Below are 14,435 nucleotides of genomic sequence, written 5' to 3'. Positions count from 1 at the left end.
GACTTGTTGGTCTTTTATTTCCAATGAAGCTGACATTGGGAATCATTAATCAAGGTAAACAAGATTTGTTCAAATTCTTCCCACAATGGTCAAATACCCTTTCTTCCTCACATTATGAATCACTTGTTTCTTTTGCCAAAACATTGGAGTTGCTTTGAGGGGCTTCTGACACCTTTGTTTTCCCATTTTTGTTTTCATTTGATGAAACAAGGACATTATTAGTCCTTCTTGTTTCATGAATATTCCTTTCTCATGAAGTCCATTTTCTTCACAGCCAACATTATTGCCTTGATTTTGAAACTTTCACACAAAAGCTCACCCAATTCACTTGTTTTTTTTTTCACTAGGTGGGTTTTAATCCAACAACACATAATATCCTAGATAATATGCAATGGAGCATCCGTCTATAGAACAAGTGGATTTACATGAGTTCCTAAAATATTGTATCATGCATGTGTAATTAATGATTGAAACACAACTACCACTGGAGAAGTACACTTTAACGTTACACATAAAGTATGGGGACTTACTTAAAGAGGATCATCATGTAACCCCTCAGATATCAACATCAAGAAAACATATATTTTTATATGTTGGATATTGATATTTGAGGGCAACAACATTTGCTAATATGGATGAAACTCGGTTAGGATCATGAATCAAGGTAGTCCATATGGGCCCAACCATATTGAATTTCTTGCCACGATCACTGCATTCTTAAGCAACAAATGGGCTATAACCAAGTGCATATCATACACTATTATTCTTGATGACAACTCGTGTTGGAGGTTGCAAATGAAATGAATCACATCTAACACATTGGTACACATAAGAGTATTTCAGAGGCGTGCTTTCCATTGCATTTGCATATGTGAATATCCATAAAAATATAGTGAAGTAGACATAACTAGAACAATGTAGCCTTTATGATGGTTGGCATGACTCTCAATACAAGTGAAGAATACTTGAAGCCATACCATGACAATACTTTGCATGACTAGAGTATGAACCATATTTTGAATAACAAACCTCCCCATTATTCCACAAAGCATTGCCATATCAGTTATTGTGCATATTAACATCCCCTCATTCTCAACTCACGGTATTTCAAGTCCATAAAAATAGAAGGTGATCAATCATTTGGGGAATTTTGAGGTCTAAAATAGGCCTCCTAAGGAAAACAATAAAACAATAGTTTTTTTTTTAATGTGATTTTTTAAAGAAAAACAAAAACTACTTTTTTAATTGTATTTTCGGCTTATCTCCTTATATTTTTACTCAAATTTCAAGTGTATACACCTTTTGGATGCATAATTCAATTCCACATCCAACAAGTACTCATTCTTCATACTTCTGAGTAGACTCGCATCGAAAACAAATGAAAATCCATGAAAAAAGTGTGTTGAAGTATTTTCAAGTATTTTCGACGTGGGCCTACTCAGAAGTGTGTAGAGAGGATACTCGTTGGATGTGGAATTGAATTCTACATCCAACATGTGTCTACACTTGACATTTGAGTAAACCTATAAAGAGATAATTCAAAAATACAATAAAAAACAATTTTATTCTTTTCTCTCCAAAATATTTTCCCTTGGGGATGACATCATCAACTTGAATACTATTGGTTCTTTTAAAGTTAATTTGGTTAGTACATTTTTTTGTTTTTAGGCCCATTTCTTACCTCAAATTTCTCTAATGAATGATAAAGGTCAACCACATCAAATTCTTTCTCATGCATAAACATATAAGCTTGAGTATCAACAAGTTGGGTTTCAACCTTTGAAGAGACAACATAGCCATTTAATTTAATATTCCGCTTCCAAGCCTCCACATGAACTATATCATTGTCAAGATATACATATAAACCTATAGGTCATCACATGATTGGACATTCCCTCTCTTAGGGGCTAGCCTTCCTGACCCAAAAATATTCTCCCTTATGGAATGGATGGGGGTCACCATACTTTGAACCATCAATGAAGTTGATAATTGGGGAATCCTCACCCCTAGTGGAAAATAGGTTGGATTCTGTGGAGGTAACACCATATATGTCATCATTATAGGCCTTTGGCCACCAAATGACCTCTCCTCCATCACTAACACCATTAATGAAAGCTTGCAATAGAATCCTCTGAAACTCCATTTTTCCGACTCAAAAAAAAAACTTGGACATTTAAATCTCAATTGGCTGAAATTAACATGAAACAAACCAAAGAGAATGCAACAAATGGCCATATTTTTCTAGGTCATCACTTGGATAACATGGAAGAAGAAAATGTTGATTAAATCGTTCTAAGATATTGCATAAATTCATTGGACCATATCTCATAATGTATGATGTTGTTGTTGTACCTGATTTATTGGTAATAATGAGATAATGATGAAGAAATTGAAAATGAAGATGATGCCTTAAGAGGAATTAATTTCCATAATTCACCAATTGAAACTTCATCAGGGAATTCTAGAGATGAGGAATTTGGGGTATAAGTTAAATAGAGTGATAGGTAGGAAGCAATTGAAATTATAGGCATGGTATTAGCATAATGATGGGAAATAAATGAAATTAGGTAGAAAAAGTGAAATAACAAGCATAAACTTCCTTTATCCCTAATAAACCAAAGGAATTAAAAATGTTTTACATTGATATTTTTTAGTTTCCAACACTTAATAAGATGATTGTCGAATCTAAGCTTGTTGAGGATCAAATCTGAACTGTTTAAGGCAAAAAAAGTTGACAACTAGGCTGCGATCAAAGAGGGTTGAAGCTGATGGAATAAATGCTAATGTTGATAAATATTTGCTGAAGTTTAACATAGAAAGAAATCACTGGATTACTGACCAATGGTGGATGTCGTTAACTAGTGCGAGACAACTCACCATTAATGTCAATGAGTGTAAAGGTGCAAGAGTGCATTCCAATAGGCATGAATGGATGTGATGAAGTCGAGTCACCTATAAGATCTTAAATAAAGAGACAATGAGGTATTCCCTTGTTGTCAATAAGAAAGTCTTCCATTGATGTATGCAGTTCCAAGGTACCCAAAAATACCTTTTATCTTGGTCCTAGATAAAGTGCTGAAGTCAATGGGACAAGATCTATTGGAAGGTGGGCCTTAAGAAGTCCCACATCAACCAACTCGAGCATAAAAACAAGAATATTTTGAAGAACCATTGGAACTAATATGAACTGATAGAGTTTATTGTGAACCTTTCCTACCAGGAGGTCTGGTTTTCAAGCAAGATCCATGTCTAGTTAGGCCAATTGCCTGGTTTTCACCACTAGACTTATTTTTATATTTACTGTTTTATTCATTTATTTATTGTACTATCCTACTCTAATTTGAGAAAGAACATTCTCCTTCGAGTATAAGAGTAGTTCTACTGAAGCCATGTTCATAACAAGATAACAAATATACTCATACTTAGGTTTGAAAAGTGGGCTTCAATGCATACCGGAGCATGAGAGACTAGTTGCTTTGGATAATACGATGATAGTCGTTATTGAAGAAAAAAGTGGTGCTTGTATTTGATGGTCATCTGGAACCAAAAATCAATATAATCATGATTTTCTTGACTCTTTTTCTCATTTGGTCCACTCTCTATGTCCTCCTCTATCATTCCATGCAAATCTTCCATTGTGGAATTGTTTATCTCTTGGATGCATGATGGATCCGACGATAAGCATGTCAAGAACTTTTCAATTCCAATGGTTGCTCTCCATCATGATGGCCTCCTTGACAGATTAGAAAGGATTTCCAGAGAAGGCTTCTTAATCATCTTGTGGAGGTGGCTCATGGATATTTTGTTCTCTTATTTATTCTTGGATTATAGGTATATTCTTGATTGTTGCGAAGATATACTCTTCCTGTGATCCAGAGAGTCTTCCAGTTGTTTCTAGAATTTGTAAAAATTATTGGAGTAACATTATTCAAACTCTCAATAAATTATGAGTTCTTATCGATGGTTATTGATCCCCATCTAGCACATGGATCAACACGTGGGGTGGGGGAGGTGTTCTTACAACACCTAAATAAAAAATTATTAAATAAATAAATGAAATATACTGAAAGAAAATATTTTCAAAGCAAATTTTTTTCATGTAATTGGATACTGTCATGCTACTTAGACTTACTGTCACTAGTTATCTGTTCATCATGATTTGGCTTCTTCCTTTCCATGAATCAAACTAAAAAGAAAACATACTTGCATAAAAAACACCAAACCAACATGACGAGGTGTTGGAGAAACCTACTAAAGTCAATGTGGCAGGCTAACACCTTTTTCAGATATTTTGAAACAAGGGCATCTTTCCTTAGATCAACTCTGATTTTACAAGTGGGAAGAACACATGCTGCTGCCACAAAATGAAACTCCTATCAGCTACCTATGCCAAGCCTATTACAAAGAACGAATGAAAAAAACCTAAATTTGTTCTATTCCTGAATATTTGTACAAGAGGAATAATGGGGTGGATCAAAGCCAATCTGCTAATCTCAAATTTATATAACTGTAGAATACATTGAGGATAAAAAAATAATTATAATATTCAAGATAAGATTGGGTTATTTTCTCCCCAAAATACAAATACATCTCAACAAATAATTTATATACACTATAAATATATAAGATTTGTTCCCTGTTCCATTTAGATGGCTAGTATGATATCTTATTCATATTTGTGTAGTTGTATTTGTGGAGGTGGCTCATGGATATTGTGTTCTCTTATTTATTCTTGGATTATAGGTATATTCTTGATTGTTGCCAAGATATACTCTTCCTGAGATGCAGAGAGTTTTCTAGTTGTTTCTAGAATTTCTAAAAATTCTTGGAGTAACATTCTTCAAACTCTCGATAAATTATGAGTTCTTATCACTGGTTATTGATCCTCGTCTAGCACATGGATCAACACATGGGGTGGGGGAGGTGTTCTTACAACACCTAAATAAAAAATTATTAAATAAATAAATGAAATATACTGAAAGAAAATATTTTCAAAGAATTTTTTTCATGTAATTGGATACTCTCACGCTACTTAGACTTACTATCACTAGTTATCTGTTCATCGTGAGTTGGATTCTTCCTTTCCATGAATCAAACTAAAAAGAAAACATACTTCCATAAAAAACACCAAACCAACATGACGAGGTGTTGGAGAAACCCACTAAAGTCAATGTGGCAGGCTAGCACCCTTTTCAAATATTTTGAAACAAGGGCATCTTTGTGTCCTACAATTTCTCCTCCCCAAGTCACAAGTGTTGGAAAAACAAGAACACTACCAATAATTTAATCCCTTTTAGCACCTTCCCGACAACAATGCCAAAAATGTTGGAGAAAATATATGTATTATATTTACCAACATTTAGTGACCGAATCAGAATCATAATACTTGGAGATGATAGAAAAATATATACAGGATCAAAGCCCTAATCTATCTAATGCCGAAAACTACTAAGCAATCAAGTTCAACAACTAGATAACAATGTTGATAACCACATTGAACTAAAATCCATATGGCCATTCCTTGTCTCAAACCCAATGGCAAAGCCCCAAAATGCAATATTTCACTCTATAAAGCAACATTGATTCATTCAATAGCAGGTTGGGTTCGAAAGGAAAAGGATTCTAGTTTTGGTTTCTAGTCTCTCAAAACCAAATGCAAATAATTACATGTATAAAGAAATGTAAAGGAAACAGATCAGACTTAACTAAAATATCAAAGTAGCACGAAGTAAATGATGAAAATTAAAGGAAAGTGAAGTAACTTAATACATGATAAGATTCTAGCTAAGAAAATTGATATACTAAAAACATAGATTTAAGACATTGCAAATCAAACACTCTTGCAATATAAGCTAACAAAATAAAAGGGAAGGATGTTACTTAGGGTTGTGGACACCTTCCCAACATAACTAATGTTGCCAAAAAATTCAGATAAAAATGGAGTGAAGCATTGAATCTTGAGAACAAGAAAAATTCATTAGATCAACTCTGATTTTACAAGAGGGAAGCATACAAGCCACTGCCACAAAATGAAACTCCTATCAGCTACCTATCACAAACCTATTACAAAGAACGAATGAAAAAGACCCAAATTTTCTCTAATCTTGAATATTTGTACAAGAGAAATAATGGGGTGGATCAAAGCCAATCCCCTAATCTCAAATTTATATAACTGTAGAATACATTGAAGATAGCAAAATAATTATAATATTCAAGATAAGATTGGGTTATTTTCTCCCCAAAATACAAACATGTCTCAACCAATAATTTAATTTACACTAGAAATATATAAGATTTGTTCCCCGTTCCGTTTAGATGGCTAATATGATATCTTATTCAAATTTGTGTAGCTATATTTGTCTCTGAAACCTAATTGCCTAGCTTCTTTCGATTTTCAAATTGGATAAATAATGCTCACAGAAATAAAAAATACCTATAGTAAACCATGTAGAAATTAATGTTCTACATATTGCATATTTCCGAGTGCCTTGAAAGTGTCTCACCAAACTTTGGCACCAATCACCGGATAATGTTAATCTCTCAACAAATTTACAGTTTTACAGAAAATAAAAATACAATTAACATTTACCCGCTGGACAATCGAACATGTAACCATACACATACCATACATCTACCTCACCAACCCGCTATGAACTATTGATTGTCATAGTATCCTTTCAAGTTACTCTTATAATGTGAACTAACCTAAATTCGATGATGAGTCACTTATTTGTACATGGCTAAGCCAACCTTTTGATGTGTCTGAATTCTATCCTCAGTTCAATGTGTAGATAATACACATTCAACGTAGTTATCACACTGCACCTACATGGCTTGGTCCACGGGTTAGCCAGGTCATCATTATGTCAATTCATGACCTTCCAACATTTGACTACACATATGACTTTCCATGTAAAAATACACTTCAATCCAGATCTCGGCTCATGTAATGAAGGACATCAAAGCCAATGATACTATGATTATTTTCGTCGCTGAAAGACCACCATGTCAATTAATCAAACCTTATAGGAGCCAACAAAGTTATTCGTCAGACTCTACCTAACCAATCAAGGGACCTGTTCTACTACCTTGCTATTGTGACACGGTTGATGTAGCCACCACATTGTATCCACATGCCTCAATCCACGAATTATAAAACCTCCATTTGTTGTGTGTCTATGTGGGGTTTATTAGTTATATACAACATCATTTCACTATAATAATAATAATAATAATAATAATAATAATAATAATAATAATAATAATAATACACTTCAATCCAGATCTCGGCTCATGTAATGAAGGACATCAAAGCCAATGATACTATGATTATTTTCGTCGCTGAAAGACCACCATGTCAATTAATCAAACCTTATAGGAGCCAACAAAGTTATTCGTCAGACTCTACCTAACCAATCAAGGGACCTGTTCTACTACCTTGCTATTGTGACACGGTTGATGTAGCCACCACATTGTATCCACATGCCTCAATCCACGAATTATAAAACCTCCATTTGTTGTGTGTCTATGTGGGGTTTATTAGTTATATACAACATCATTTCACTATGTATTATAATAATAATAATAATAATAATAATAATAATATAAGACCAAAATCAACCATAATTCTTCCACCAAATGAACTTCAGACAAAACTAGATCAAAACAGACTTCATCACATCAGGACTGCACAAGGAAATGAAACTAGATGTAACTAGGACTGCTAATAGGAACCATAGGAGAGAAACCAACTAGAACCAAAATAGGTTGTTATGAAATGCACCTTTGCTCACAATTAAACACAGAACCTTTGTTTGCATCCAGTCTCAACATTTTTGTAACATAAAAAAGTCTCTGAACAAAGGCTAGATAGATTTCTTTGTTTTGAACCAAAACATATTGTAGTCACTGTCGCAGAACATTCATTTCGGTGCTTCAGACTTCCAGATATTGGTTACGACCTTTTAATTGAGCATATAAAAGCTATGTTATTCGAACCTTCGACCAATTCTTCCACTGCAACTGAGCATCAAACAATTGTTATGGCAAGATTGCAGAATTAACTAATAGAGAGACCTCATAGCTATGCCACCGACATCCTTCCATTTAACTATCCTTCATAATGAATTCAAGAACATGATGTTCATATGTCTATTCATGGAAAATTCAATGCATATTGAGTGGAGACATGCCCTGGTATTTATATTGACAATGTGGTCCTTGGGATGACCATATAGCCTGCTTCAAGGATGGATCATGCCTTCAAACAAGGTTTTCACTTTTTATTTTGTTTAAAAAATTAATCAAATGCATATGACCTTTGTCCACACCCAATGGGATTTCCATTTTTTATTTTTATTTTATTTAAAGAATAACTGACTGCACATATTGATATGACCAATTCATTAAGAATTTGTGTCTTTATTGTTTTATTGATTTTGGGTGAATTGGTCCATATACTATCTTCAAATGAGCATATCTTCTCAACCGAGAGGACCCACGTGGCATGCCACCTACCATTGGAAATGTTGTGACGAATATTATAAAATGGTGATGGTATAACATACAATTTCATAATCAACTACATCAACAAGTGTGGGAAGTGCGAGGTTTCTTGATTGGTACTTCCCATTATTGCAATCTAACATATATTGAAAGTGTTCATCTCAAAGCTTATTCAAGGCATTGTCAAGACTTTCCTTCTCTTCTTTGTTGCTCCCAAAAAGGATGCACTCTTCATGTTGCTTACCAAAAACTAAATTTGAAATCAATGAAAACACCATTCAACAATATCCCCCTTTGTTATTGATGTCAACACTCATACTCCCAATGCGATTACTGCTTCCCCTATCTCCATGCTTCTAATCTTTCTCTCTTGATTTCTCTCCCCCTTTGACATCGATGTAAAAGGGTAACTCCCGTTAACAATATAACCCCCCTGACAACTTATCTACCCCTGCCTTGTAGTGCCTCTCACAACTTTCCTTTTTGTGACTAGTTGGTACCTCATGTTACTAAGATTTACTTGAACATTCATCTTGACAATAATGAAAACTAGTCTTTCTGAAATTTTCCCTGATCTCAATCTTCAGATGTCTCATAAATTCAACTATGTCCATCTTTTCTTTTCAGGTATACTATTCAACTATACAAAATGTCGACTAAGCCACCCATAATGTTGATCATTGTTCTGATGACTTCTTCACGTATAATACAATTCATCACCACATACACCTGCTTGAATACATGTAATCCTATGTAAAAACATGAACCATTGAATTGCACCTCCCATATGGCAGGAGACATTCCACAGGTTTGCCTTCCCAAATATGACTACTAAAAGCACAACCCTTCAATTATGTAATCGTTGTCTTAGGAGGGAAACTTCTTCTTTGAGTATATTATTTTTTTCCCTGTTCTTAAGGCACTACTTAATTCTCCCTCCATTTCCACTTCTACTTATTCTTCATCATCATCATTAGGTTCTTTGTTTTGAGTATTTGATCCCATGAATAGCTCTCTATCTGAATCATGATCATTATCATCATCTTCATATTAATATACATTCTTCCTTAAGTAATTTTTTTTAAGTTTCTCCCAAATCGTTTTGGCTGATGAGCATTGACCCACTTTCGTTGTCACATAATTTGACAAGGAACTTAGAATGCCATTATTTTCTTTTGTATTTTACCTTCTTGATTCATCTATAGATTTGTTTCAAAAAATAACTAAATCCCATACATCATATCCAAGAGCTCCCAAATATGCTTCCATCCCATAATTCATAGTTTGTTCCATTAAACAAAGGAAATGGAACAACTTGTTTCTTTTCATCAGTTGTAACATATAATGAAATTAGTGCAATGCCTGAAGACTTCCTTTGATTATTTGGAGGTGTTATTCCTTGAATTTCCCATATGTGTCCTTGAGATCTACCTTCCAGCTATTAAGCTGTGACTAAAGGAACCTACTCTATTACCAATTGTTGGAATACTCACCAATATTGAGAGGGGGTTGAATCAATATTGGGAACTTTTTACCATTTCAATTATCTCGTGCAAATATTAAAATTTAACAATACCATCCAACAATACTCAATATCACACACAATACACACAATTTTTTTTATGTGGAAACCTAAACGGGAGAAAACCACATAACACTTTAATATATATCTTAAGGATTACATAAATAAGAAACACTAACTTCCAAGATTATCCAACACCAACTAGAAGGAGGAACCATCCCCCTGATTTACAGGAACTAACCTAAAGGAAGCTCCAACTCCCTGATTTACCAGCATGGATTGGAAGGAGGCACTGACCCCCTGATTTTATTACCTTTCACTGAAAGGATGAACCAACACCCTACAAGCACCAACTTGTTGCATAGGAACCTGTCCTAGTACCACCCTGCCGCCCTGAAGTGTTCTCAGGCACCAACTTGAAGGATACTTCAATATTTTCCTTGCACCACCCTGCCACCTTGAAGTGTTCTCAAGCACCAACTTGAAAGATGCTTCAATATTTGCCTTGCACCACCCTGCCACATTTAAGAAAAAAAGATAAATGAATAAATTAGATCACACTAGTCACCCTGCTCAGTCACTACACCTGATCACTACCCTTCATAACCACTTCTCTGATCACTATCCAACCATTTTTTTCAATAGTCTTGATGCCACTGAACTGCCTCTACTTTTGTCCAATAACCAATTATGTTACACATGCACACTGCTGTCCCAAAAACTCTGTTCTAATCAGATCTACAATATGGTCATTCAAACCCTTCCTTGGAACCAGTTTACATCATGTGTTTGATACACCTACAATAATCTCATACACAATAGCAAAAACATTATCAAACATGTCTAGTTGCATCCATCTCTAAAACCTGATCGCCTAACATCTTTCAGTTTTCAAATTGGATAAATAATGCTCCCAAAAATAAAAAATAACTATAATAAAGCATGTACCAAATGAAATGTTCTACATATTGAACGTTTCCGGGCACCTTAAAAGTGACTTGCCAGATTCTAGCATTGGTCACCGGATAATGTTAATAATTTGAAAAATTTGTAGTTTGAATGGAAATAGAAATACAATTAACCTTTGCCCATCGAAGAATCAAACTTGTAACCATGCATATACAATACACCTACCTCACCAATATGCTATGCACTATCGCTTGTCACAATATCCTTCCAAGTTACTCTTATAATGTGAACTAAATAAAACTCAACATCAAGTCACTTCTTTCTATGTGGCTAAGTTAACCTTCCGACGTGTTTCAATTTTGTCCTCAATTCAACATGCATACAATGCATTTTGATGTAGGTATCACAGTACACCTACATGGATTTGTCCACAAGTTAGCCATGTCGTCATTGTGTCAATTCATGAGCCTCCAATGTTTAAGTATGTATATGATTTGCCACGTAAAAATATGCTTCAGTCCAGAGCTTGGGTCATGTAATCAAGGCCAACATATCTAGTGCTACTCAGATTATTTCCCTGGCCGAAAGATCACCATGTCGATCAATAAAACATTGTATGAGCCAACGAATTTATGCATAAAAATATGCGTAGCCAATCAAGGCACGAGTTCTATTGCCTTTATATTGGGACATTGTCGACGTAGCCACCACACTATATCCACGTGGCTCGGTCAACCAATTATAAAACCCTCCATATCCTGTGTGTCTACATGGTGTTCATTAGTTATATACAACATTGTTACTCTTTATATATATCACCGGAACGAACCATAGTCCTTCCACCAAATGAACTTCGGCCAAAATAGATCAAACCAGACTTCATCACATCAGGACTGCATAAGCAAATGAAACCATATGTAACCAAGACTGCTAACCGGAACCATAGGAGCGAAACCAACCATAACCAAAACAGGTTGTTACGAACTGCATCTATGCTCGTAATTAAACACGAAACCTCCATTCGCAATCAGGCTCAACATCTTCGTAACAAAAACAAAAGTAAGAGCAAAACATATTGTAATCACCTTGGCAAATCATTCATTTTGGTGCTTTAGACTTCTAGTTATCGGTTACGACCTTTAATTGAGCATATAAAAGCTACGTTATTCGAACCCTCTACCGGTGCTTCCACTGCAACCAAGTTTTATACTATTGTTATGATGAGTTTGTAGACTTAACCAAAAGAGATACCTTGTAGCTATGCTGCAACCATCCTTCATAGTGAATTTGAGAACAGGAGCTTCATATGTCTATTCGTGGAAGTTTGAGTGCATATTGGGTGGAGACATGCCATGGTATTTATATTGATTATGTGGTCCTTCGGCCGACCATATAGCTTGTTTCATGGATGGATCATGCCGTTGAACAAGGTTTTCACCTTTCATTTTATTTAAAAATTTAACCGACCGCATATCGCCTTTGTCCACACCCAATGGGGTTTTCAATTTATTTTTACTTTATTTAAACAATAACCGACCACACATATTGATATGAAGAAGTCATTAAGATTTTGTGTCTTCATGTTTTAGTGGATTTGGGTGAATTGGTCCATATACTATCTTCAAATGAGCATATTTCCTCAACCAAGAGGACCCATGTTGTGTGCCACTTAATGATGAATATTATCAATGGTGATGGTCTAACATGCAATTTCATATTCAACTACCTCAATAATTTTTGGTTTGGGAAGTGCACGGTTGATTGGATAATACTTCCCATTATTATAATCTGACGTATATTAAAAGTGTTCATGTCAAAGCTTCTTCAAGGCATCATCAAGACTTGTCTTCTCTTCTTTGCTACTTCCAAAGAGGATGTGCTCTTGATGCTACTTACCAACAATTGACTTTGACATCAATGAAAACACCATTCAAAAAACAGTTTGAGACTTAACCAATTTTCCATATTGGGAAAAAGATCCACGTTTCATAATTTTCAGATTCACCTTCATTGCCTCGATAATTATGCCCAAAGTTGCATGTCTGGAAAATTTGACCTATAACGTTCTTTTGGAGCTGGAGCTTCACATGTGCGACCTCAGTGCAATCTGATCGGTCTGGAATTATTTTAATACATTTGCTTTTAAAACCCATGTGTTAAAATTTCTTCAAGAAGGGTGCAAATATGCTAACCACGTTCGGGTATTGAAACTGAACAATTGGTACAAAAACTAGACTAAATAATTTGTCATGAGAAAAATAAACTTAAAATTCATTTAATCTATTGAAGACTTAGGAATTAAGGATTATAAACAACTTTCACCTCGAAACATGTGCCAAAGGGTTTTTTGGTCAAAGGGATAAAAAAGTATGGCTAATATGTAGTTATGAGGGTAGGTTATAAATGGTAAAAGGACAAACAAATCGGTTGAAAAAGGTGACCAAATGGGAGCACAACATTAATTACAATGTTGGGCATGATTATATAGAGTGTTGTGATATAGTAGCTGCGAGATAGAGTAGCTTGCGCTTTTGTGGGTGTTGTTTTAGTTTCCACAAGCAAGAAAACCAAGTAATAGTAAGATACACCATTTATTCTAGTTAAAGAGCAATGAACCACATTTCATGACATAGAATCAATTTTTATTTTAGTAGAAGATCAATGTTGATGAAACTTATGGGATAATCCCTCATTTACAGATCAACGCCGGCATCCAATGCACACCAAAAAATATGGGTTAGAAAGCCTTTGGGCTTCTTGAACACTTCTTTATACGCTTGCAAAAGTTCCTCTAATTAATGTTGATTATTTCTTAAGAAGAAGAATACAAATTTTCTACTTGAATTGAACAATTTCTTGGTTTGATTAGCACTTACTAGACATATTTTGGATTTACCTTTTTGTGCATTCATGATGAAGGACTTTCCATATCTTCACATGAAAATCACATCCTTCATATCAATGTAAGGGCTTATAGAAACTACAAACACATTTATTGGAAAATTTGTTCTTACACTACTTAGTAATCCTAAGCAAGTTTTTTGCTATAATGTTGGTCTATGAACTAGAATTAGATACATCATCAACCTTTGTCTTCTTGACTTGGATCTTAATGTGGAAGAGTTTAGTCATTTCCTTTTCTTCCTTGGGATGGAGAATATTTAGATTCATCTCCTTATGCATTGTAGTGTAGACAATCTTTTCATTTACATCTTAGCTAATATTTATAAAAAATTACCAACTTAATGAGAACTTTAACGAGTTTCATTTTTTTGGAGGTTGCATCAAATCATGATTTCCATGCCGATTTTGAAAGTTGTGATATAACATTACCATTTTTTATTTCAGAGTTAAAATTCCAACATTTTTTAATCGGTGCATTAAAAACTGAATATCATGATTAAGAAAGACATGAAAAACCATGTTGAAATACAAGAGTGGTGATGCAATATCATCCTTTTTTTATTGCAGGGTTGAAATTCAAACATTTTTCAATCAT

At 34.5% G+C, this 14,435-nt stretch overlaps 1 pseudogene; it reads right to left on the bottom strand.

Moving 5' to 3' along the window:
* Positions 1 to 233: 233 nt before the first annotated feature.
* The window catches only part of LOC149152193 (tRNA (guanine(26)-N(2))-dimethyltransferase 2-like), a 30,196-nt pseudogene continuing 15,994 nt past the window's right edge, over positions 234 to 14,435 (bottom strand).

The sequence above is a fragment of the Pinus tabuliformis genome, chromosome 9 (assembly GCF_031772625.1).
Source record: "Pinus tabuliformis cultivar Carrire ecotype Pingquan chromosome 9, CPIR1, whole genome shotgun sequence".
Taxonomy (NCBI): domain Eukaryota; kingdom Viridiplantae; phylum Streptophyta; class Pinopsida; order Pinales; family Pinaceae; genus Pinus; species Pinus tabuliformis.
The sequence above is the reverse complement of the archived record's forward strand: the minus strand, read 5'-3'. Positions and strand labels throughout refer to the sequence as shown.